The 25,691-nt window shown below is 40.9% G+C and overlaps 1 protein-coding gene across 3 annotated transcripts in view; it reads right to left on the bottom strand.

Moving 5' to 3' along the window:
• SPTBN1 (spectrin beta, non-erythrocytic 1) overlaps positions 1–24,716 on the bottom strand; it is a 199,180-nt gene extending 174,464 nt beyond the window's left edge. Inside the window, exon 1 of one of the 3 annotated variants that reach the window (XM_049650248.1) lies at positions 24,491–24,716. The gene's annotated coding sequence lies outside the window, so the exon portion shown is untranslated. Of the gene's footprint in view, positions 1–23,780; positions 24,031–24,490 lie in introns of those variants that run through there. The other 2 variants (XM_049650244.1, XM_049650245.1) reach the window with 2 other exon arrangements.
• Positions 24,717–25,691: the final 975 nt, after the last annotated feature.

The raw sequence follows: 25,691 nt of genomic DNA, 5'->3' as shown, positions 1-25,691 counted from the left end.
CCCTCCCTCCAGAACATGGGAACCCACAATGGAAATTTCACTGGAAATATGAGCTAGCACCACCCTTCTCTCCCACATCTGAGAGTTCAGCTGAGACGGCAAACAACTGGGGAAGGTATTTCTTCAACAGAAGGGATTTTTCGCCTCTCACCTAGTTTTACCCCAAATTCTCAGGCTTTAGTTCCTTAAAGGGCATTCTTCGGCTCTGCAGAAAATAAAGCTTAATTCTCTCCTTCCTGGCCCTGGACTCCTCGGAGTTCACATTTTCCTGCCCTTCACCCTTACCACACCCCGGCAGGCCAGCCTGCTTTAAACAGGGCCTTTCAGCAAGATGCGACACATAATCCATCTCACCAACTGCTGCAAGACTTCTGGTGCCAAAAGGCCATTGAGAAAAAGGCTGCTAAAAACGTATGTGGTAATTCGGTACTGGCAGGTCCTGCTGGATTAGCTCTATTCCAAGTCTGTCTTTCCTGTGTCATAACTCTCCAATGTTCATGGCTTCTCCCTGTTTTGCTGACATCCTACAGAGAGAGCCTGAATCTAAACTTTCTGCCATGTTGGAAACATTCTATATCTTCACTGTCCAAAACAGTAGCCATGAGACTTATGTGGCTACTGAGTACTTGAAATGTGGCCAGTGTGACTGAGGAACTGAATTTTTAGTTTTAGTTACCTTTAATTAATGTAAATGTAAGTTGCCACATAAGGCTCATGGCTACCCTGCTGGACAACATACACTAGAGTCGTAATTCTGAGAGCAAAGAGTAATATGCAAACTGGGCTGTATGTTTCAATCACCTGGAGAGCTCTTAAAAGTCCCAGTGCTCGTTTTACCACCAGATTATTAAAGCAAATTTTGTTGGGGTGGGACCCAGACATCTGCATTTTTAAAGGCTCCTCAGGTGATGTCAATGTGCTGACAAGAAGGAGTATCACTGCTCTAAAATGCGAAAATTTCTACCATTAATAGCCAATCCTCATCCAACAAAACACTGACAAACACTAAGCTATGTAAACAATTAGGTCAAATATTCTCCCCATCATGCAAATCAATCCCAAGACACGAGGACAAATTTAGAAGAATTCCTTCAACAGCAAAACCATGTCCAAAAGGAATGGGCTGCTAAAGCAAGCAAGGAGTAGAAAAGGAAAGAGCTCAAAAAGGAAAGTAAAACAAGGAAGGAAAAGAGTTTTTCAAAATAACTATCAGCATCCAGAGCCTGGCTAGCCTGTGTCTTTACATACAAGTAATTTATTTTCTGGAAAGGCACCAATTAGCAACAAAATGCACCTCCAAATCTAGCACTTTGAATAAACAGCTCTAAGTGGATTATTTTTCCTTGGCTAACTCACCCACATACTATCTGCGTCTGACAGCAAGCTCTTGCCACTGTTGGTTTTTCTTCAAAGAGTAACCTGACACTTGTGCCTTTTCATGGAGTACATGAAACTTTTTAAATGGCAGTAATTAAAAAGCCAGTATCACTCCAAAACCCATGTCTTCTGGCTCGCTCTTCTCGGGTGGGCACAATGTCAACCTTCACTTGCCATTACTAATTTCATCAAGTGTATCATTAACCTGGTGCAGCTCTGTTTCTGAGGCTTGACTTAACAGAGGCATTATACCCAGAGTATAAAAAAATGCAAACAGTCACTCAAGTTCCCACAGCCTCTAATCTTCCAATCAGCATTTCCCAAAGGCACACAGTGCCCTTCAGGTGGAATGCTGACAGAGTTCCAAGGCTGATGCAAAAAATTCACCAGCATTTTCTAGGCAGCAGTACTGAAAGTCAAAAACAGGAAGAGGCAATTTTAATGGGAAGAATATTTGAAGGTCACTCTTAATGACAATAAGTTGTTCCCTCTACTGAGAGGTGAAATATAAATGATCCAAAATTACATCTTCCCCCACTTTCCCGGATTACTACTAACATAATTCAGTCATAAAACTGAGAACTTGAGTTGACCAAGGCTTCAACAATTCACCTTAACCAACAGCCTCCCCTCCAAGGAGAAAGGGCTGGCTTAAGTCCATCCACATTCACAGCCAAGAAGTTCTCACAGAGCAAATGTAATCCCTGCTGCTGTGGCAAACCAGATGATATTCCTTTTCATCTCAGCATTGGTGGGTACCCAGCAGCAGCTCCTTATAACAACTTCTCAACTGTCCATTCCAATGGAGAGTAAAACACATGGGCGTTTTTATATTATAGTTCACACAAAGTTTACAGTAGCAACTGGACTATACTTTTGTATATATATCTGAATGTGGGGTAGACTGAATAGGATAAAAAGGCTCTTTAGACTATATAACTAGATGGTCAGATAAACAAAGAAAGACAAACTGAAGATGAATTTCAGATAAAAAATTAATTTTTGGTATAAGTAACCCCCAAATATTGCATAAGGCGTATTTATACTAAAAAAGATGTGCTGTTTATCTGGAATTCAAACTTAACTGGGCATTCTGGTTTCTTTGTTTTTCCCAAATCTATCAACCCGACATATCACTGTGCTGGGAAAATCCAGCTTGAGAGAGTCAAGGAAGAGACCTAGTTTTGGCATCCCCGCCCCCCAATCAACTATCCAACCATTCCTATTTCTCAGGGCCAAGTATAAAAACTGTGTCCCTAGTGTGAACACTAATTTGCCACCACCTGATAAACATGTGTCCCAATGTCTTTCTTCCTCTGGACCACAGACGTTAATTATATAACTAAGTGCAAATACCTGGGTATTTGGCATAGTAATAGTAAATTTTAGTTTCAGGGACTTTATCTGAAGAAAAGCCTCAGATAAATCAAGTAAATTAAGTATGAGATGGTGCCATAAATAGAAGCAGTCGTTAGTAAATGTTATTATTCCATCAATAAAATTAAAAGCAAAATATTCTATGGAGAAATAATATGAAGATACCAGAAAGTAAACTGAATATGTAAGAGGTTGTCATGTGAATTAAGTATCCTAAATAATAGTTTTTTTAATAGATGACTTTAGTGAACAGTTATTATGTGCCAAGCAACATTCAAAACACTTCACATGTTCTATTGGACTTAATCTGATTCCCCCAAGAAGTGAGAACTATCATCACTCCCATTTTACAGCATGAAGAAACTGAGACACAAAGATGGAATAATTTGATAAGCCTACAATGACCATATTACCTGGTTTGCCTCAGACAATCCGAGTTTATGCATGCTGTCCTGACACAGTTGTTAAGAGGGCCCCCTTCCACTCTCATAAACTACCCAGTTTAGACAATAAATTACCTGGTCACTTACCAAAGACCCACACTCAATAACCAGCAGAGGCAGGCTTCCATCAGGTAGTGTGGCTCCAGAAACAGAACTCAACTACTGTAAGATACCCTCCCAAGTCTTACCTTCCACAGAAGACTGGGATGATGGGATTTATTCTTTTTACTTTCACCCCATCATACCCCAGATTTCCTGCATGCTGACAAATCCATGTGGGTAGAACTGGTTAGACCATGTTTTTCAGAACTGTCCTTTATCCCCTTTTAAATCATTGATAAAATAAAACACAAACCCACTGTGGGCACAGAGAATTCCTGTCAGCCTCTATTCACATCCCTGGGTCTGAAAATTTTTAAACGTATTCAGCTTATCCGAGCAATATTTAACCAAATCCTTTTCTACTTTACAGTGACCTTCACCTTCTTCCAGACTAGCCTGAGCTGCCAGGACACAGGTGTTTGCTATTTCTATTAAGACAAAGGTGGGTATGCTGTATGTGCCGACTTTTAGTTTCATACACAATGGGCTTTCTTTTTTTCCCTAATTCAAAAGCAAACAACTCTCTCATTTTTTTTAATCTATGGTAAAACACTATCTATTTTCCCAATAAATATTTCCCATTAAACATTAATGCTAGTTTGACAGAGTGAAAACAGCAAACATGAGCATTTACTTGTAGCCTCACCATGTATGTATAGTTTTAAAATGGCCCAAGTAAGCAGTGGTGGCAACTTCAGCCCTTACCAACAGGTTGTGTGGCTTCACCTGGCCTCTCTGAGCTGGTCTCCTTCTTTCCCCAAAAGGCATGGACTACTAAGATCCATAAGGTCCTGCCCAGCTCTAAAGCTTCTAATTCTATGTATTCTCTACAATCTTTCTGACCATGAGCTGCAGCCTACAATGGGAAAACATTACTCTACCACAAAATTTCCTAACAGCTGGCTTCCTAGCAGGTCCACAAGATCCACGATGGGGCCACATTACTATTCCCTGAAGGAAATGAACAATCCTCCCTCCAAAGCAGACCTACACCAAGGCTACCTTTACTGAAATTTAACATAAGATCTGAGGTCTTCAAACACAGGGAAGACCTGCCACAGGCAAGGGTCCCGTGAGTAGGCTTGGGAGCAGCCCTGTGGTAAAGAGCGATGGCTCTCATGTTTGTGACACTCCTCGATATATTAAGTTTGACTTCTGTCAGCGCTAGGCCATGTGAAAAATGCTTTTTAATGTTTTTGTGATGGGTCATGAATGCTTTTTCAACAATGATACTAAAATCAACAAAAAGGATAATGGAACCATGGCTCTAAAGAAGATTTTCCCTGCCTCAAATCGTCCCCAGTCACCTTCAAAAGGCAGGTTTACTACTGGCCAGGTCCTGATTACAATGGCAGTGGTAAAGGGGCTGGAGGGGCAGCAGGGTGCTACTGAGTTAGCTGAAAGATTTAGAAGCTGTTTCCCATCAGGAAACAATTGCCCTGGGCAATTTTTCACTCACAAAGGAAAAAAACAAAGAAAAGACAAAATGAAAACTCAATTCTCAGCCTGGATTTCATACAATTTCTAACAAAAACTGACTTCATCAATTAAAAAAAAAAAGACAGAAAGAAGACAAAAAAGCCATAAACTCAAAGGTCTGGAGAGTTGGTCATTATTAAGTTTTACTCATGCATAGTCATGAAACAGGAAGAGCACCTTCTTACCTAAAGTTTTATTACATGAAGTTTACAGCCACATTTAAGTGAAAGCTTCCATATACTGAGATTTGTTACATATGCAGGCATAAAATCCCTGGCAACAAATATCGTGTTTAAATCCAAAGCCTTTTGGTAGAGAAATATGCAATACCTCTCAAGAAAAGTTCTCTCTCTGTTTACCAGAGCTCTCATTTCAGTAGTGTCAAAACTTCTAGAAAATTTGTTATGGAAACTCAGAGGGAACCCACAAGAAATGCTGAAGCCAATAAAAAAATTCTATGCATTTGGGTCATTTGTTCAAACCAACTTAATCTTTTCTAACAACTAAGATGTGTGGTCACGGTTTGTTTACCTTTCTCTTTCCAATGGTAGGCTTGGAACACAACAGAAACTAAATGAAGAAAAAATCATATGGATTCAACACAGGCATATAACCAATAATGACGAAATTTTTAAAAAAGACTGTTTTAAAAAACTGAGGGCCTGCAATTTGATTCATAATAGAAATCAGACTCTTCAAGTAAGCAACTCTTCTAACAATAAAAACAAAGCTTCTTCCTAGTCTATGTAATAATTAAAATGAAACTCTAGTTTTTGCTCTGTTTCATACTAGTGTACCCCAAGTACATTTTATGAAACCTTAAGCCTAAGAGAGACTATAAAAAAAAAAAAAAAAGAATTCCAAGGTCAGGTAAATTTGGGAAACACCATATATTTATTTCTCTCCCTCTACCTCAGAATACCTATTAGCTTATAAAAGTTCTAACCTGTTACATTTTACTTAGCCTAGCATTCTCTTCATAAATAATACATGTTAACATACTGCAAAGCTAGTGCTTCAAAGAACTTGATGGACAATGTAAAGCCAGACCATAGGACCTACACTGTTACCTAGGTTTGGTCAAAAACTTCTAAACATCACACATACCCAGTCTCTTCTCTTTCTGGTCATATGGATGGATTACATTTGCCTGCTCCCCTTGCAGTTGGGCAAGGTCATGTGACTAGTTCTGGCCAAGGTCTTTTCTATGACCTATCAGCCAGGGTTCTTGAGCTAGAAAATGTGAGGCAGAGCCCCCTGCCATCTTATGATGGACATGTAACATGAATCAGAAATACACACTTTTATGGCTTTGAGCCACTGAGATTTTGGAGATGTTTGTTACTACACACCAATCCTAAACTGCTTGATACACTATGGAAGGGAAATGTCTTAAATAGAGCTATATAAGTTGACTAGATGTGACAAAATAAATATACAGATATATGAGAAGAACGGGCGGATAGACAGCAGAATAAGCTTATAAAAATGAATCTTTATGAAAGCCACTTTGGTCTACTGAATCTTACATTAAGCAATGAAGATGAGGGAGTTAAAACTAAACAACATGGTACGGACGAATTTGAAGTGACCAAATTTAGTTTGTTTGTTGACAAGGGTGGGGAGTGAAGGTGGGCAGTAAGGGACATAGGATCACTTACTGAATGCCAGAAATGTGTACAGACTGACACAGTGATAGTTGGTAGATGATAACTACCATCGCCTGGCATCATCATTGGCATCATCTCCCCTTCACATGATACAACCAAAACTCTATTACATAATTTGTCTAAGATCATATTTCTAACAAATGGAACTCATGTAACTACATGTTCCATTCTTTTTACTATACCATTCATCTGAATAAGCAGAAAAATCTAAGTCATGAGATTAAAAAAAAAAAAGTTTGGAGTTTTATTGCCGAGGCACTTTATAAGAATGTGAAAGTACTGTAGAATCAAACTCTGGCCAAATGGTATGTCCTGAGCTTTCAAAGAATAAACAGGATGTTCTTATAATTAACATACTGTTTACAAGGCATGACATGCACTTTTGAAAAAAAGTTTATTTTTTCAAATTATAAAAGTAAGACATGCTTATTGGTGAACATTGGAAAATACAGAAAAGCAATGAAATGAAAACAAAAGTCACAATCCCACCACACTTTACAAAAACTTAAAATGTGGAGTATTTCCTTCTTCTTTGTGTGTGTGTGTGTGTGTGTGTGTGTGTTGTTCTACATAGTTGAGATCATATCATTTTTTTTTGTTTTTTTATTTAACTTTATTTTTTATTTTTTAAAATTTACATCCAAATTAGTTAGTATATAGTGAAGCAATGATTTCAGTAGATTCCTTAATGCCCCTTACCCATTTAGCCCATCCCCCCTCCCACAACCCCTCCAGCAACCCTCAGTTTGTTCTCCATATTTATGAGTCTCTTTTGTTTTGTCCCCCTCCCTGTTTTCATATTATTTTTTTTTCCTTTCTCTTATGTTCATCTGTTTTGTCTCCTAAAGTCCTCATATGAGTGAAATCATATGATTTTTGTCTTTCTCTGACTAATTTCACTTAGCATAATACCCTCCAGTTCCATCCACGTAGTTGCAAGTGGCAAGGGATCATATCATTTATATAAATTTGTGTTTTGCTTTTATTCCTTTATATTAAAAAGCTCTGTGTTATGAGAATGTCTTCAATAATATTTTTATCAATATAATAATAACTAATAATTATATATTTGCCACTATTAGACTAATCTCATTATTTATATCCACTTACTTAATCCTCACAAGAACCCTCAAGGTCTGTATCATCATTGCCCCCATCTTACAGATGAGGAAACAGAAGTACAGTAGGGTTAATGACATGCCCAACGTCACAAAGTGAGTCCATGGTAGATCTGGGATTCAGACCCAGGCAGCCCCTGGGTTGGCACTTTTAACCACTACATTGTATTGCCTCCATAATACTTCTTCCACTAACTTACCAATGATGAGTATTTGGTTTATTACCATTTTTTCCCTATAATAATAATGTTACAACAGACATTGTCATGGGCATTTAAAGCACTATTTTATCTAAGCCTATTCAGACAGCAACTCTTACCATTCCAGCAAGTTGAATTTATTTTCAGCTAGCTGACAACAGCTGTAGAAACATCTAAGATGGCTAGCATTTCATAAACCAACTCACTACTCCATCTACCCCTGGTATGAACTTCCATGTGGTCCTCACCTGTCCACTCCACTGCCATCTGCAGCAGATTTCTGTAATGTTTCCATCTGCCTTCACACTGCACAAAGAGCCAGCTAAAACCCTGTGTCTGTTCTGTGCATCCCCTAACATTTATAAGCAAATTCCGTAAATTTTTGCCTGGAATATTTTGAATGCTAAATATTTGTTCCCAGTCTTATGAGCTTGTGCCAATACAAGGAATAGAAACCCAGAGAGATGACATCCAGTACGCAAGTGTAAAATTAAAATGAAGAATTTTCTAATTGAGACAATAACCTAGGAAAAGGATATTCAAATATTTTACTTTTTGTCTTCTTATAGTGAATGATTGAAGGCTCTTGCAAGATTAAATGATCTGAGTTGAAAACTATCCAAAATAGTTTCGCAAGCAGATCAGATAATGGTGTGTTAAGTAAAAAGAAAACTGGTGGCTCTAGCTCATAGTTCATATCTTCTGAACTCGATTTACCAATCTGCCTATCCAAGAGTATGTTTAAAAAACAAGGAATGTGTAAAAAACAAAAACATAAAACAACTTAGAAATCACAGGCTCAATAAATACATTTTCCAACATATCAACAATAACATACAGAGAACTCATTTGCCATCTAAAAATGAAAAGATCAGCACAGCTAAAGAAGATGTATCCATGCATTTTCCACAGAACATTTTTCCATGTGGTAAAAACGTAAAATGTTTTTTTTTTTACAGATTCTAAAAACATACGTAGAAAGATAACCTCAATTCTATTGACCAAAGTCCTGATAAGTATAAAATAAAAATCTCTGTATAAAGGCACTTACATAAGAGCCAGACATAATGCTTCTATACGAGAAGAGGCCCTCTGAAATATGTGTACGATACTGAAAATGACAAAGCAAAATTCATGACTTCTAAATCTAACCACAGCAATACATAAGAAACAAAGCCATGGTGCAAAGTACTCTAAAAAGCTCTAAAATTACTGCAATTAGTCTAAGTCCAAATTTCTAATGGACTTTAGAGGATAATTAAAATATCTGTTAGTAACATCTTTCAAGAAATTCTTAACAGAAATTTGGTTTGTATTTAAGCCCTTCAAGATGAAGTTCACTGTTTTTTTTTGTCTGTTTGTTTGTTTTTAATGTTTGTTTATTTTGAGGGAGAGAGAGCACAAGCAGGGGAGGGGTAAAAACAGAGGAAGAGAGAAAAATCCCAAGCCAGCTTGAGCTCGACATGGGGCTTGATTTCATGACCCTGGGATCATGACCTGAGCTGAAATTCAGAGTGGGACGCTTACCCAACTGAGCCACTCAGGTGCCCCTCACTGTTTTCATATTATATTTAACATCCAAGTCCTCTCTGTTCTTATTTTATTTCCTCTCAGTAATCTAAATGTTCCTTTTTTTAAAATGTCATCTTCACAGTACCCAAGCTAGTAAGTAAGTTGACTGTATTATCCCCACAGGCAGCCCCCACCTCCACCAAGCCTCATCCTCTGCAGGTGATGATCATGTCACCATCGGGCTCAAACCTGTACAGGACTCCTCCGAAAGACTGCACACCCCAGTCCTCCTTAGTTTACCATCCTGACTTTGAAAAACGAGCCTATCTATTTTTTTTTTTTAAATTGAGAGACCAGAATTAGAAAGTAAATCAATTACAAACAAGAATCAAGTGCTGCAGATAAATGGCAAAAACTTTAATACAAACCCAAAAAACCAATAAACAAAGAAAAAAAGATTCTGCAGGACAGTAACCAATGCCCTTTACTATCCTTCTTCAATGTTTTAGTGTTCACACATCAACAATTCATATCCACACATATTTTATGACATAAAATATAGGGCTTTAGTTTTTATCCTTTAGGGCCCAAATTTCTATTCAAACCATGGAGACTACATATTTTGCAGTGAGAGGGATGAGTGGGGCAGAGGAACCTCAATGTGAAGTTTGGGATAAGGCATTACTAATTAGTCCAGATAAAATTACCCAAGATAATATGTTACACAGAAGAATTTTCCTATATACAGGCACAAGATTTTTTTAAGACTGTTGGAACAAAAAGATAAATAATAGTAAACCTTACTAAACTAAAGAGGATAGCAACCATTTCTATTTCTTGGGAATATGTTTACAGGAGTGATTTTGCTCAAGTGAAATGACAAGTTTCAAGATATTTTGTGAACGGTCGCTATTTTAAGGCAGGCCAAGGCCGCATTAGTGCTTGTCATACAGCTTGCTCCCAATCTCCTGGCAGTTCTCCAACACATTCCAACTTCTGATGCACAGCCTTGCTGGAATCACATCCCACTTATCTCTAAAGATACACTAAGTAAGATGTGGCCACATTACACAACCAACCTGCCATTTATTCCCATCAGATCACTTTGCACAATGTCTGACTAAAAAAAAAAAAAAAAATCAGACCACCATCTGTGTGGATACCGTTTAGTCCAAATGATCCAATGTACAGTTGGTTCCCAAAACAAATATTAGAATACTGATCAAACTGGGGGAGGGGGGGGGAATGCTGTACTTCACTGCCCAAAAGAAGGCTGAGTACTCCTCAACTAACGAAGAAGAACGGATATAGAGAGGGAAAAGCAAGATTAAATCTTAAAAAACAAACACCTTAATTACAGATGCTAAAACCCTAGTCATGTTCTCACTGTCTACATTTTGAAGCAGATTATTAATCAGGATATATTTTAAAGGATTATATCAGTATTTAATAAGTCCCATTATTTCCTTTAAAAAACCAGTGTAACCGAGTAATACATCCTCTCAGTCAACATACTCTCTAATTGTTAATATTTGGCCAAAAAAAAAAAAAAAAAAGTCCCCTTCAAAAACAAACCGGAATGGTTAACCACATGCTGCTACATTCCATTCTTGCTTTAAAAAAATATATTTAATTAGCACATTTGAGCCTCATACTCTGCACAGCTGCACAACATTCCAGGGATAGACCAGCCATCAAGGTACTCTTTACATTAAATATCTACTTACTTTAAAAGTTGAGAAGACTGAGAACCAGTTTTCAAATATGACCCACTAAAGATATATTTATTGCACCTGAACAAAAGTTTTCTTTAACAAGAGTGTAGCCCAACAAAAATGCACACTATAATTAGGAATAAAATATTCATGTAAATATACACTAACAAATTAATTCCTCAGAGCTGGAAATATATATATAAATAAATACTAAACTGACAGATAAGAATAGTCTTATGCAGGAATAAAACAATAAATTAACCTGCTCTCTAATTTTTTTTTTAATGTTTATTTACTTTTCAGAGAGAGAAATACAGAGCGTGAGCAGGGGAGGACAGAGAGAGAGGGAGACACAGAATCCAAGGCAGGCTCCAGGCTCTGAGCTGTCAGTGCAGAACCCCACACAGAGCTCAAACTCACAAACTGCAAGATCATGACCAGAGCCGAAGTCGGACACTTAACCGACTGAGCCACCCGGGTGCCCCAAATTAACCTGCTCTCTAATTAAACTTTCACCCTTTATGAATTGAACAAGATTCTTAGACCTAAATGAAAGCTGGTATTCTTAAAGTCAGGAACACACTTCAAAAGCAAAATAAGCTTTTCAAAATGAGAAATCATCCTGATTATCACGGAAACTCAGAAATTCCTTTAGCAGTGGGTGTTGATTTAAAAACAGACAAAAACAAACCAAAACAAAACTTACCTTTAAAACAAAGAATAAACCACTAAGTGTGCACTGGCTTCTTTCCTGCTCAATAGCACAGCACACGAATGTCTTTGCTCCAAGGATCATGGTACACCCTTGACTCCGTCCCAGGAGATAAGTTGGGTATTTAAGGACAGCTGGCAACACAGAGTTGTCAACCTTGCTGTGAGAAGGACCAGGCCCCTCTCAGAAAAATTACCCAACTGATACCTCTGACCACCACTCGCTTCCTTAAAAAGTGACAGGTGTACTTATCCATTCAGAGGTCCGCATAAGGCCACATCCTAGTCCCCCCCCCCCCCGCCTCCCCGTAACCTGGGGTGCAGGGACCACGTTGAGCACTGTCTCACCTCAGTGCCTCCCCAAGTGCTAGACCCAACATGTGCAGGTGCCTGGAGGTTAAGCTGAAGTACCTACTACAGGTTTCGGACAGCCCAGGCACTATAACCATCAAGCATTTCCCCTGATGAGTTGTGGCCACCCTCAAAAAGAATGATTCCTATCAGGTTGGGAGTTTCTGAAGAATCCCTTATTTGGAGAGAAGAAGTCCATGTAGCACAGCTAAGTTCCAAACCCCAATCTCGGTCCATCCATCACCAAGCCCAGCTGAGTTTTCCTCTACACTGTAAAAGGAAGTACCACTGGCCTTCAGTATTTAAACCCGGGAAGAAGGACAATTGCCACTTTTCCTCAGGGCCCACCACTCCAAACAAGACCAGTAACAACCACAAAGTACCTCATGGAAACTGCTAGAAAGGACTTTCTTTTCCAATGAAAGGGTATTCCACTCATTTCCCTAAGCACATGAAAAAAACTCTTTTAGTACCTTTTTAAGGAAAAGGCCAATACCAGAATTACAGTAACAAAGAAGCACTAACAAGTCACCTCCATCCATCCAATGTCCCAGGGCTTAAATAACTGGCTTGCACAATCCAGTAAGTACGTTGCTTTTTCTCGTTGAAACAGATCTTAGAGCCAGAGACAGTACTTTAAAGAATTCAGCCAATACAAAGACCCTAAGAAGGTCGAGCTCTAGTATACGCTTTCAACAGTTACAGCCAAACCCAGCCCAGTAAAATTTATTACCTCTGAAACCAAAATGCTAATAACAATATCCATTCCATTTGTAACATGTTATGGGGTAGCTGTTTTAAAGATTCTCTGAAATCTGAAGATAAAAGTAAAATCAGATGTTGTCCAAAGCATATAGAGATGTCCCTCGAGGGAATTAATGCAACTCTGATGAGAATTCTTTCCGAAACAAAACAGAAAACACACATTATCTAATGAGAACTTAATTTCTGGTATTTTTCCACTATATTTTTTTTCTTTTTCTTTTTCACTGTATTTTTTTCTTCAAAGAAGAAAAGTATCTATAATAAAATTTGGATTTTCTGTTTCTTCACCATTTTTCTTTACTACCCCCACCATTAAAAACAGCTCAGGCAACAGACAGGGTCCATGCCACAGCTTTAAATACGACCAGTAATAGGATTTTATGTTTTTCCATGCTACATGTATCAAGTGATTATTTAAACTGTCAAGACTTGACATCTTTAGCCTGAGATCTGAGAATTTGGCCCTTATTTGTGAGATGAACAAATATATACACAGGGAAAAGAGGTTTAAAGGATAAACACCAAAATGTTAACTGCGTGTTGCTGGAGTCACTGAATATCTAGTGAGTTTAATTTTCTTCTCTGCATTCACTTTTATTTTCCATGATCTACAATAAACATTTATTATTTTGGTAATAAAATATTAAAAAATCTTTATGTTAGATGATTTTATGCTAATTTATAACCTTATGAAAGTATATATTCCTCAGAAGCCACTCAGAAAAAAAATTACACATACTATATATATATTAGCAGACACTGTCAAATATTCAGGGATTCCAAGAAGGTAAAAAAAAGTGAATATTTTAACTCTTACTGACTATTCTACTCACTATAAAAACACTCCCATGCTACCGATTTAAAAATACAATAGAAAATGTTTAAACATCAGAGAACAAAATAAATAAGCATTGTTTTAGGGAAGAACCCAAGTTTTCCTTCCCCTTTAAATAAGATAAAAAGGCTAAAAGGGGGAGGGGGAGTAAACCATGATAAGAACATGCATTATCCCACCCCAAAGACTGTAAGCCGGTGAAAAACATTTCAGAAAAATGAACAGCCCTTGAATGTTTAGATTTAGCCTTGAAGCAAACACACTAGAACAAAAGTTATCCCTGAAACTGCTACCCAAGAGGGTAAGGAAACAACAAGAAACTCAGAGCCAGAGACAGTAGCCATAGACACTGATCTCCTGGAGGATGTTTTTTACCCGCTCCCTTGTGGCCCAATTCCTACATTTTTCCCACACTCTACGGAAGTACTAAAACGCCAAGGCTCTAATAAACTGCATATTTAAATACGGAATGGAAAAATCTTTTCAAAATTTCAGTGCTCTTTACATCTTTAGTATTAATACTGCTTTCCTGTAAGTTCTGACAGAAAAAAGTTGAATAGCAAAGGGTATATTTGGCTGATCAGTCATTTTACTTATTAGTTGTTACCCATCTAAAATGAGGCTTATTGGTGGTATTAGGATATTTTTGATAAAGAGCAAGAGTTTATCGTTAGGTACCTCTAAAAATTTGGGAAATGTGGAGATGACATTAGAACTCTTCCACAATCCCATCACCAGCGATAACCACGTTCTAAGCACAGATATATTTAATTATACATGTATACTTCCAAAGAATAAATTCTGCTAACATATAGCATTCTGCATTTCATCCTAGTTCATCTGTTGGATAAAAATTTGTAATAATGTTCTAATACAGACTTTACTGAGTAGCCAATGGCTTCAAGTTTATATGTTAACATCAAAAACAAGGATGCTCCATATTCCACATCAGAGATGTCAAATGGCTTTAAAAATCGCTCAGGTGTTTACTTTCATAGTTTAGAGTTTATTAAGAATGGAATTATGACACCTATAAACAAGGGTCAATTTCAAAGTAATCTTGAAATTATAACATCTTACTTTCACATCTCAAAGCACATTTAATCTGAAACCCTCCCCAATCAACCACTTAAAATCGATGGCAGAAAAAAACACAAAACTTGTGGAAGTGAATCAGTTCATTTCTACAAGCTACACTTTACAAAGTACCAATACCGTTGGGATTTGCACCATGAAACAAAAAGTACTATTTCCTTCCAAACATTTCCACCAAAGATGAAGGGCAATGTGATTCATTCCTAAGATTCACCTTCAAAATGTTATCCCCACAAAATTCCCCACTTTCAAAGCCTTAAAATAGCCTTCTGCTTCCGTTCATGGTGGAGATTACTCAATCACACATACATCTCTTTCTCACCTATGTGACAGACAGATGCAATAAATCATATGCATACCTAAGAACTTCCTTTCATACAAAGAAGGAAGGATATTATTAAAATTCATTCCTCTCACTCTTAGCCTACACTACTCCCAAATGGTGAGAAACCATTAATTGGAAGTAATATACATCTGGAGTTATTTTTATTTTAAAATTTTCACTTGGAATTTTATCCATATTTCTGACCAATTCCAAGGAAACATGATGGCCTAATTGTTACATCCCAGCAGTAGCTGGGTTTCTACAAGTGAGAAAAGTATGTCATAGAATTCCAGGGCCCTCTCTTCCCAAGTGTGCATTTTGGAAACACTAAAGAATCCTGGTCTTCCCCACCTTTCTACCTGACCCAGGTTAGTATAGAGTCACATTAGCATGCCATCACATCTGAATGCTCTGCTTCCTCTCAGCTCTATACCCTGAAGATACAGATTTACGCATTTTTCCTCTGCCCTTAAAAAAGTGTACAGAAGGACAGATGAGGCAATCCTTTGGAAGTTTAAACTATTCTTTAATAATGATCTATAGGTGGCCACATTTGCTTTTTTTCTTTCCTTTCTTAAAATGAAAAGCTGCTTGCTTTTTTGATCATTTAAAAACAGCCCTCATGGTAGTCTATTATATTTACTGTACTCTTCTCTATTTATAAAATATTTCAAAACTCAAAATGAGAAACATTACATCATTGGAATTTCCTTTCTTGTAAGAAAGGAAATCACCCATCAACCCACCATCCAAAGCAAACCATTAATATTTTAATGTATTTCCTTCCAGTCTTTTATTTAATAAAACAAAACTGGAGTTAAGCCCTATTATATACCCTTGCATAAAGATATTTCCACTGGATATGATATTGTTAGCATTTTCCCATTTCAGTAATATTTTAACAAACCAGTACTATATTGAATTCCAGCCAATCCTGTGCCATAATTTATTTGAGTATGTCCCATTTGCTTTTTCACTATAAATACTGATAAGAAAATCCTTGTTTAGAAACCTCTGTCCTTGGGTGGGGGTGCCTGGGTTAAGAGTCAGTAGGTTAAGAGTCTGACTTGAGACTTGATCTCTTGGTTCATGGGTTCCAGCCCCACGTCCAGCTCTGTGCTGACAACTCAGAGCCTGGAGCCTGCTTCAGATTCTGTTGACTCCCTCTCCCTGCCCCTCCCCCACTCTCACTCTGTCTCTCTCTCTCTCTCTCTCAAAAATAAATAAACATTAAAAAAAATTAAAAAAAAAAAAAAAAACAACCAACCCTCTGTGCTTGGGGTGCCTGGGTGGCTCAGTTGGTTTAGAGTCTGGCTCAGGTCATGATCTCATGGTTCGTGAGTTCCAGTCCCACGCACGTCAGGCTCTGTGCTGACAGCTCAAAGCCTGGAGCCTGGTTTGGATTCGGTGTCTCTCTCTCTCTCTCTCTCTGCCCTCCCTCGCCCCCTCTCACACTCTGTCTCTCTCTCTCAAAAAATAAACATTAAAAAATATTTTTTTTAAAGAACTTAAAAAAAAAACAACTCTGTCCTTATTTTTATTTCTTTCTTTAGGTTACAGAACTGCAAGTGGGATTTCACTCCAAAAAATTATAAACATTTAAGGTTTCTGTTATATATATAACCCAGTGTTTTCTACTAAGTTTGTATTAACCCAAACATTCTCCTGACAGGTAATGCAGAGCTTCTATTTCATGGCATCCCAGAGAGTATTATCTATCTACTAATTAAAATGGAAAAATTAATCTGATTGTTTTGTGTTTTGTATTATTGGTGAGTTTGAATAATTCAATATAGTTATAGTTATTGAACTATCTGTTCATATCCTTTCCCCTGAATAGTAGGATTTTAGTGTTTCCTTGTTTGTTAAAAGTATTAGTTAGGTTTGCCTTACCTATAATTCAGACATAAGGACAAGTTTAATGTAGATTGAACTTAGCATTATTTATCTGAATGATGGTATTGTTTACCAGGATATATCTTTTTTGAATAAATCAAAATATTTATTTGAAAGAAAGCATAAAATTGAGACAAAATGTCCCTGTCTCATGCTAATCAAAGGTACTGTAATGGGCAGTGGATTATCTCACTTAACTTTAATGATCCTTTGTGACAAGTACTGTCAATACCACCACCATGCAGATGGAGATACTGAGGCACACAGACAGGTTAAGGCAGTTTGCCCAAAGTCACTTAGCCTGTAGAAGGAGTCACTAGGTTGTGTAACTCCAGAGCCTGAAACTTGGGACCCTTGCATCCAACAGCCTCCCATCAGCCACACTAGCCCTGATGTGTCTCAACTTCTCCATTATCTCCACTCAGGGTTCTACTGGAACCTCAAATTCAACATGTTTAAAGACAAAACTGATTCTCTTACCAACCAGATTTCCATTCTTTCCTGGGTCTATTTCTCTCATCATCACCAACCATGCTCTTTGTCATCATCCAAATTTGAAATCTTTGTCACCTGAGCTCCTCATCCAGTTAGCTCCACTTCCCATCCATGTACCCTACAAACAGCTGGCACAGGACTGGGCCTTCACAGCCTTTCTCCCTTCTCTCCCCTCCTTCTCATTTCCTTGGCTATCACCATAACCTGCTCCCTTAACCTTCAGACCCCCACAATCACCTATTTCTTGTCTCCCTGCTTTTGGTTTCTTCCTGTTCCACTCTATTCTCAACTCTTCCAGAGTGCTGTGTCACTCCAATATCTTACCATCACAGAATATTAGGGGTATATGGGATCTTAAAAATTAAGCATTAGATCTGATCAACCGGTAGTCACTGCCTGAAGCACTGCACTGAGAAAGTTACTGAGGCTCTATCTCAACTTTGCAGAAAAAGTATCAGGGCTGATTTTCTACGTCTGCCAGGGACAGAGGGAATGATACTCATGTGCCAGGTTTTATCCCCCACTATAATTTCATCTAAGTTTTTCATTTTACAAATTTAGAACTGAGAACAGAAGGGTAAATGGCTTGCCAAAGTCACACACCAGAACATTAAGAGGTCTTTTATCTTCTGTGGATGTATAGAGAGTATATTCTATTCAGTAGAGTATACAGTCTTTAGATTCAGGAACTAAATCTTATTTAACATTAAACCAGCCATACCACCATCACTGCAACCCACTTTCAAGCCCTGGCAAGAGAAGGTACCCAGTAATTATTATCCAGTATCCAATAAGCGTATCAAAAACTAATACTGAAGAGTAATCTTAGAGATGCAGCAAAGGGAAAAGAGTAGTATAAATGCTTCTTGGTAAAAAGAACTATCATACTACTTTCAAGAACGGGAACCTGAGCTGACAAAGAGTTTCTAGTAAGTGGTCTCGTACAACCTGTGCTTATCAATACATAAATTCCATTGGTAAAACAGCCTTTTAAAAAATAAAAGAATAAGCTGTTTAATACCTCTTTTGACATAAAAATATTAAGGTAGTTTGGGGAAAGCATTTAAAAGAAGTTAGTGGCTCATACAGCTTAGGCAGTTTGAAGAGAAAGTAAAGGAACTGTTATTAACTGAATACCTACTATGTTCCTAGCACCATACACTGTGGTCTCACAACTGTATGAGGAAGTATTAACATTTCAATTTTACTGATGAGGAAACTGGTTTCAAGAGTAACGAACTAGCCCAAGGCTAGAACCTAGCTATGGCCACATGAACAATACAGAATAGCATTAGGATCTGAGCCCAGATCTGTTTGACTCCAAAACTCATGCTCTTTCCCAACTGAAAAAAATTTTTCTGCAATAACAAAATTATCTTCATAAACCTTAAAGGACAAAACCTGATTATGACACTACTGAAATTATGAACGACTGTTCATCAAAAGAAACTAAGAAGAGTTTTTAAAAACAAACACAAACTGGGAGGCAATTTTTGCAACACATATAATCCCACAGGGATTAGGAAGCAATCTACATAAAGAACTCCTGCAAAACAGTAAGAAACAAATTTAAAAGATAAACAGGCAAAAGACTTAACAGGGACTTCACAAAAGAAGGAACCCAAATGGCCAATAATATAAATAGATACTTAACCTCAGTAATCAGGGAAATGGCAAATAAAAAGCGCTACGAGACATTTCATAAACATCAACTAGACAACAGTTTAAAGTCTGTTAAATGAAGTAGTGGCAAAGTTGTGGACTAATCATAACACATACATTACTAGTAGGAACACAAACAGTACAACCACTTGGGAAAAATAGTTTGGCATATCTAGTAAGGTTGACAATCCACATACTCTATCATCCAGCAAATTTCATTCCTCAGAGAGGCAGATAATATGTGTATGTATGTTTAAATCTATCTCCTCATATGTATTGAGACATGTAGAAGACCCATTCACAGCAGCCTTTTTGTAAGAGCAAAAAACTGGGATCAATCCAAATCTCTATCTACAGTAAAAGGAATAAATAAGTTGTAGTGGAATACTATACAGCAGTAAAAATGAATGAACCACAGCCACAAAATGAATGAATCCCAGGAATAAAATGTTAATCTAAAAGTTCAAGACACAGAGGGGCGCCTGGGTGGCTCAGTCAGTTAAGCGTCCCACTTCGGCTCAGGTCATGATCTCACAGTCTGTGAGTTTGAGACCCGCATCGGGCTCTGTGCTAACAGCTCAGAGCCTGGAGCCTGCTTCAGATTCTGTGTCTCCCTCTCTCTCTGCCCCTCCCCCGCTCATGCTTGTCTCTCTCTGTCTCAGAAATAAACATTAAAAAAATTAAAAATAAATAAATAAATAAAAGTTCACCAGACACAGAAAAATACATGAAGTATCATTCCTTTTACATAAACTTCAAAAACATACTAATATTAAAAAACTTTAAAGGGTAACCCATAAAGAAGAACAAGGGAAGGATAAGCCTAAAACTCAGGACAGTGGTTGCTTCAGATGGGATGACAGAGAATCACTCAAGGGACTATGAATGTACAATGATAAGGTTTTTCCTCTACTAGGTGGTGCTTGTGTGAGTGTCCACTGGTTTATGATTCTGTAACATATCTTTTATGAGCATTATTTTGTATGTACAAATCACTTAATAAAAAACTTCAAGAAGGCAATGGACCAGAGGGGCAGGACAGCGAACATACCAGAAGTAACTGACAACAGAGAACAAGATGTCAGTCAGAAGAGAGCAAAGGGACCAGAGGGGACACCTTGCACTCACTCAGGCAAGCTTTCCAGACTCTAGTTCTGCTGTCTCAAAGCCAAGGCCTTTTTCTCTAGACAGGGAGGGCATATTGTTTACCAGCTTTAGAAGTGTTCTAGAAAAGAACTAAAAAACTTGACTAACCTAAATAAACTACAAAAAGTAAGGGTCTTCCACCTAAAGATTAAAGAACTTTACAATGTACTCCTGTATTAAGTGATTTACAGTCAGTGCATCCCTTTCTTCAATACCACTTAATAACACAAAGGGAAAAACGTGCTGATACTTTAGCAAAAGACAAAAGAAAGATACCAGAAGGAACCTTGTGATACAGAGGTCCCTTAGCTGAAGAAGTAGAGCAGTTTCTCCATTTAACATGCATACAAGTCACTTAGGGGTCTAGTTAAAATGCAAATTCTGATGGGGTGGATCTGGAATGAGACCTCTAAGAATCTGTATTTATAACTCCTGATGTTACTGTTCCACAAACCTTACTACCATACCATATCAATACATTATGAAAACGCCTTTTTGGGTAATGTCTAAAAACAGAAGTATGGGTGCCTCTAACTGGGATAGCTTCATTTTACCCACTAAGATACAGAAATTGATGATACTACTCCTACACTATATAAACTTGGGTACAGGATTACTGTTATCAGAAAAATCAAGAAGGGGTGCCTGGGTGGCTCAGTGGGTTAAGCATCCGACTCTTGATTTCGGCTCAGGTCATGAACTCACAGTTTGTGAGTTTGAGCCTCACATGGGCTCTGCACTGACAGCAGGGAGCCTGCGTGGGATGATCTGTTTCCCTCTCTTTCTGCCCCGCCCCCCCCCCCAAAAAAAAACATAAAAAAAAAAAAAAAAAAGAAAAATCAAGAATACTAAACTAGGTCTTTTGCAAAGAAAAGGTGCTTTGGGAGACAGCAAGGACTGAAAATTTACAAGAGAAACCCATGAGGGGTTTTACTCACTTCCACAAACCTACAGAAGTAGTCTTTCCAGAAGACATATTAGTCCCTTCCTAATGGAAAAATGGTTTCCCAGTAGTATTGAAGAAACCAGGACTACCCTAAGGAAAGCCACAGAACATTAGTTAAAGACTGATTATAATGCAGATGTTGGTCAGGGCCCAAAATAATTAAAGGAGCATCACATCACTGTATATATACATGTGTGTGTATAGCTTTAGACTCCTAAGAATATGCTCTTAAAATGAAAAGCTTATTATTTTAACAAAAACCACATCAAATAATATTCACTCATCATGTCTGTTTGTTTAGTAGTAGTAAAATCCTTCCATCTCAAAATAGTACTTCTACACGTAGAGTCATGCTTTCATACAGCACTCAATAACCACTCAAACAGACTCTTCCAAGGAAACGCCAGTGCCAAGTCTCTGCTAAGGATGTGTCACAAGTAGAGAGTGAAGTCTTCTCACTTGCTCCTACAACATCACAGACTGTTGTTACTAGTCTCACCCCAGAGATGCTCTGCACAGAAAGCCTGCATAGCAGGAGATGGCCAAGTGACAGTAGTTTCCTTATGGCCCCAATGCTACTCTCAGATGAAGGGTTTGGTTAGTCCAGAGATGACAGAGTTACAAAGAGCATAACCTAACAGAATTCTGCACCTGGTGTGTATGTCAGAACAGCTAAACCCCCTGTGCCATCAACACAGGATATTTTTTTACAACATAATAAATCCAAAATGTCTGGATAATCCATGGAAACAATACTCCCAACCATCCGTAGGCATCACAATTTTATACAACCAGAGCAACGATGAAATCCAAATTAAAAAAAAATTCTGTATCTTAATGGCCGTCTATTAGAGAAATTCAAAATAATGCACATAAACCACACAATTTAAATTCAGTTCTCCTCTGAAGAGCCCCATAAAATCAAATGCCACTAAGCTGGATTCATTAGAGTTTTTAAAAATAAAAGTAGATACGCCCTTGCATTGAAACACTGACCTTCCCTTACAGTTAGCATACTGAAATTCTCTTTTTCACTTAAACATTTTAGAAGAGCCTGGGGTGACATTTAGATGTATCCCATTTGCCATCGCACACTGAATAAATGAATTGTGGAAGCAGCATTTAGAAGAGAAATTCCCAATGTTCCCAGACTAAACAGATGAGGACACTGGGAATCATCTCCTCTGACCAAATACCAGCCACCGAGGCCTTGGTGGTCTCCCCTTTCTCTTGGTCTCCCTCCCCAGCCACATCTGCAAAAAATATGTATGCAAAAAATACATATAAACAAACACAAGTGCAGTCAGTTACCATGATAATTCCATTAGTCATGACTGTACACTTAACTTGGCTATCTAAATCAATCTGAATACCAACTGACCAACAATCATGACACTCACTTACCTAATAATCCTTAGTAAAGAATCCAAATATGCAACTGTACCTGATTTACAGAAAAAAGCAAATGATGGAAATACAGCAAATACAGGTTAAAGAAACAATTTTTAATCCATCAAAAAATACGTTCCTTTTTAAAACAACTTACTGAATGTTAGTATTTTTAGAAATGTCTCAGAGACGTAAGAACTAAAACACACCAATCATTTCATTTCAAAAAAATGGTTTCCTATAGGAAAGATTCATATTCTTAGTATTAACCAAAGACAGAGGTACTATAATGTCATCGCTGTGAAGCTCCAATTAATCAACTTTTCACATATGAAGAAATCGATGGATAGCTGGGTTGCAGTCACAGATTATGGGTAATGCACAGAAAACACTGCGACTCCCAATACTGACTGCACCACTGCCTCTGCACACCCCCGGGCCTGTCCTCCCTGCAGCCCCTCCCTACGGCTCAGGTCCCTGGGTCGAAGATCAGATTCCCGTCCGCAACCGCAGGCCGGCTCCCTCAGCCTGCATTGGCGCTGCAGGACGCCCCTTCTTCCCAGCACAGCCCGACAGGCGGGGCGGGAGGGCTCACCCCAAACAGCAGACTCCCCCCTCACTGCTAGGTGACCTGGTCCTCCTGACGCCACATCCAGCTGAAGCAGCATGACAAGGTAGAAGCAGCTCCCAGCCGCGGCCAAGGGCAGCCCCGGGCCTGGGTGGGGCCGGGCGGGGGCCGCAGGCGCCGAGTGGCCGTGCCAAGCCCCGGCAGCGAGAACCAGGGGAGGCTGCGATACTGCTGCATTGTGCTGCATCACGGCGAGGGCACTGGGAGCCATCCATCTTGCCAAAAAAGCACATCCCCGCCCAAATAAACCCCACCGAATCCATTTTTCTCCTCTGCTGAAGCACCGTCACACTCGCCCTCTCCTCGCTCTGTGGCCCTGCTTTTGACTGGAAAAATAATGGACTTGGTTTCGTATACTGACATCCACAACACTCCCCTCCCCATCTGACGGCAGGCACTTGGCATCTCTCCTCTCACAAAAACAAAGAGAAGGCTCCCCCCAAAAAGGAGGGCCGCGGGCGTGGTGTGAGAGATGAAGACGAGAGGGGCTTCCAGCCCACCACCCCAAAGGCCAGCCCGGAGGGTCATCGCGCTGATACAAACCTGTTGAAGAGCCGGTGGCTGGAGCTGAAGGGCGGGCGCCGCCGCCGCTCCGCGCCCCGAGGCGGCTCACGCCCAGCCCTGGGAGAGTGGGGACGGCAGGGAGGGCGGGGGGCGGGCGCCGGGAAGGGCGGGGGGGGGGGGGCGCCCGGCCGCCGCCTCCGGTTTAGCTGCAGCGCAGCGCAGCGGGGACCACGCCTGGCCGCATCCCCCGTACCGTTACGCGCACAGCCCGGCCCTGTCAACGCCGCCCCCGCTCCCCACCAGCCCCGGCCGCAGGGAGGGCACCCGAAAATACGCCCCGCGTGCTGCCCACTCCGCACCCACCCCCGCACCAGGGGCCGCTGCGCCCAGCTGGAGGGAGTAGGCGGCGGAGGCAGGGAGGAATCCGCGCCGCTGCGTCCGAAGATGGGGCTGGGCGGCCGCGGTGCGCACGGGGGAGCTGCGTTCGCCTCCCTGCGGAGCCTGCCGCCCCTGTCCGCATAGCCCGCGTACTAATAAGCACTGGAGATCAAGGCTCCCCGCGCCGCCCCCGCCCCTGCTCCGCAGTCTCCCTGCCCCCACGCCGCTCCCCAGGCGCAGGGCATTGGCGGGGCAGCGGCGTCCTCCGGGCCTGGGCCCGCGCCCCTCCTCCTGTCCTCCCGCCGCCCAGGAGCCCGCCCGGGAGGCAGCCCCAGTGAGTTGGCATCTTCCAGCCTAGGCCCCCCACCTACCTCCCGAGGATAAGGGGGTGGGGGCGCCGGGGTCCCGTCCTCCTCCCGCTCCTCGGCGGCCGGGCGGGTGGGCCGGGAGGCGACTCCGCGGGGCTGTCCGCGGCTGGGGCCGGGGCTCACAGGACGGGACCGGTGGGCGCTGCTGCGCGGGGCTGCGCGCTCGCTCCGGGCGGAGAGGCGGCCGAGGGAGGGACTGGAGGAATCCGCAGCCTGCACGGCAACAGCTGCACTGATTCCGGGGGCTGGGCGGGAGCGCGGGGCGGGGGGAGGAGGGGAGGGAGCGGGCCGGGAGGGGGCTAGGGGCGGGGAGAGAGAGCGCGCGGGCGCCGGGAGCGCGCACACACACGCGCGCGCGCACACGCTCTCTCCCGCACACCCTCCACACTCCTCTCCGCTCACCGCTCCTCCCTCCCTCAGTTCCTCCCTCTCCTACCCTCGGCGCCTGTCGGGAGCCCCGCAGCCGCCCACCCAGCGCCTGCAGCGCGCGCCAGCCGAACCTCCGGCGCGTCCACGCACTCCCCAGCTGAGGCTCTCCTCCGGCCCGGCGCCTACCTCGTCATATGCCGCGGGGACCCGCCAGGCTGGCCTGGCCTGGGTGGGCACCGCCGCCGCCGTTACCCGGGCGAAGGGACAATGGGGCTTTGTCCCCCACAGCCGGCGAGGGCCAATTTCACGTTTAATTTGAGGCTAATTTGATTATCGCTTTAGAAAGGGGCAGCCTAATTTTCTACGTGATTTGTGCAGCCTCTTTTCGCCCGCGATGTTGGCGTTTGGAACGCGCTGGAGAGTGTTGAGAGAGGTTTTAGAGCGTCTTTTGGTTGTTTTGGTTTTAGATATAGGTGGTGATGCCTTATAGGTTCCGCCCAGCCTCATGAAGAGAGAGCCACAGTGACCTCTCCGTGGGAAACGTTGGGCGGTGGGGGCAGAGGGTTGTTCCTCGGTGAAATCACGATCTTCCCCCGATTTGTGAGTGCTTCTTCACCGTGTCCCTCAGGGCGGACAGTCCCTACAAGTGGTTTGTCCAACTCCTGCCTCTGGGCGTTCTGGCTCACTCACTTTAACCTAAAACCGGGTGCGTTTCCTGAGCCACCCGTGCGGAGTGGGGTTGTTCAGGCAGCAGGGCAAGCCCCGCGATGGTTTTAGAATTTGTTTTCTTCCCCTACCCAAAAACCCTGAGACGGACACCGGCCGTTAACTCGAG

Source organism: Panthera uncia (genome assembly GCF_023721935.1).
Source record: "Panthera uncia isolate 11264 chromosome A3 unlocalized genomic scaffold, Puncia_PCG_1.0 HiC_scaffold_11, whole genome shotgun sequence".
In the NCBI taxonomy this organism is placed as follows: Eukaryota; Metazoa; Chordata; class Mammalia; order Carnivora; family Felidae; genus Panthera; species Panthera uncia.
The sequence above is the reverse complement of the archived record's forward strand: the minus strand, read 5'-3'. Positions and strand labels throughout refer to the sequence as shown.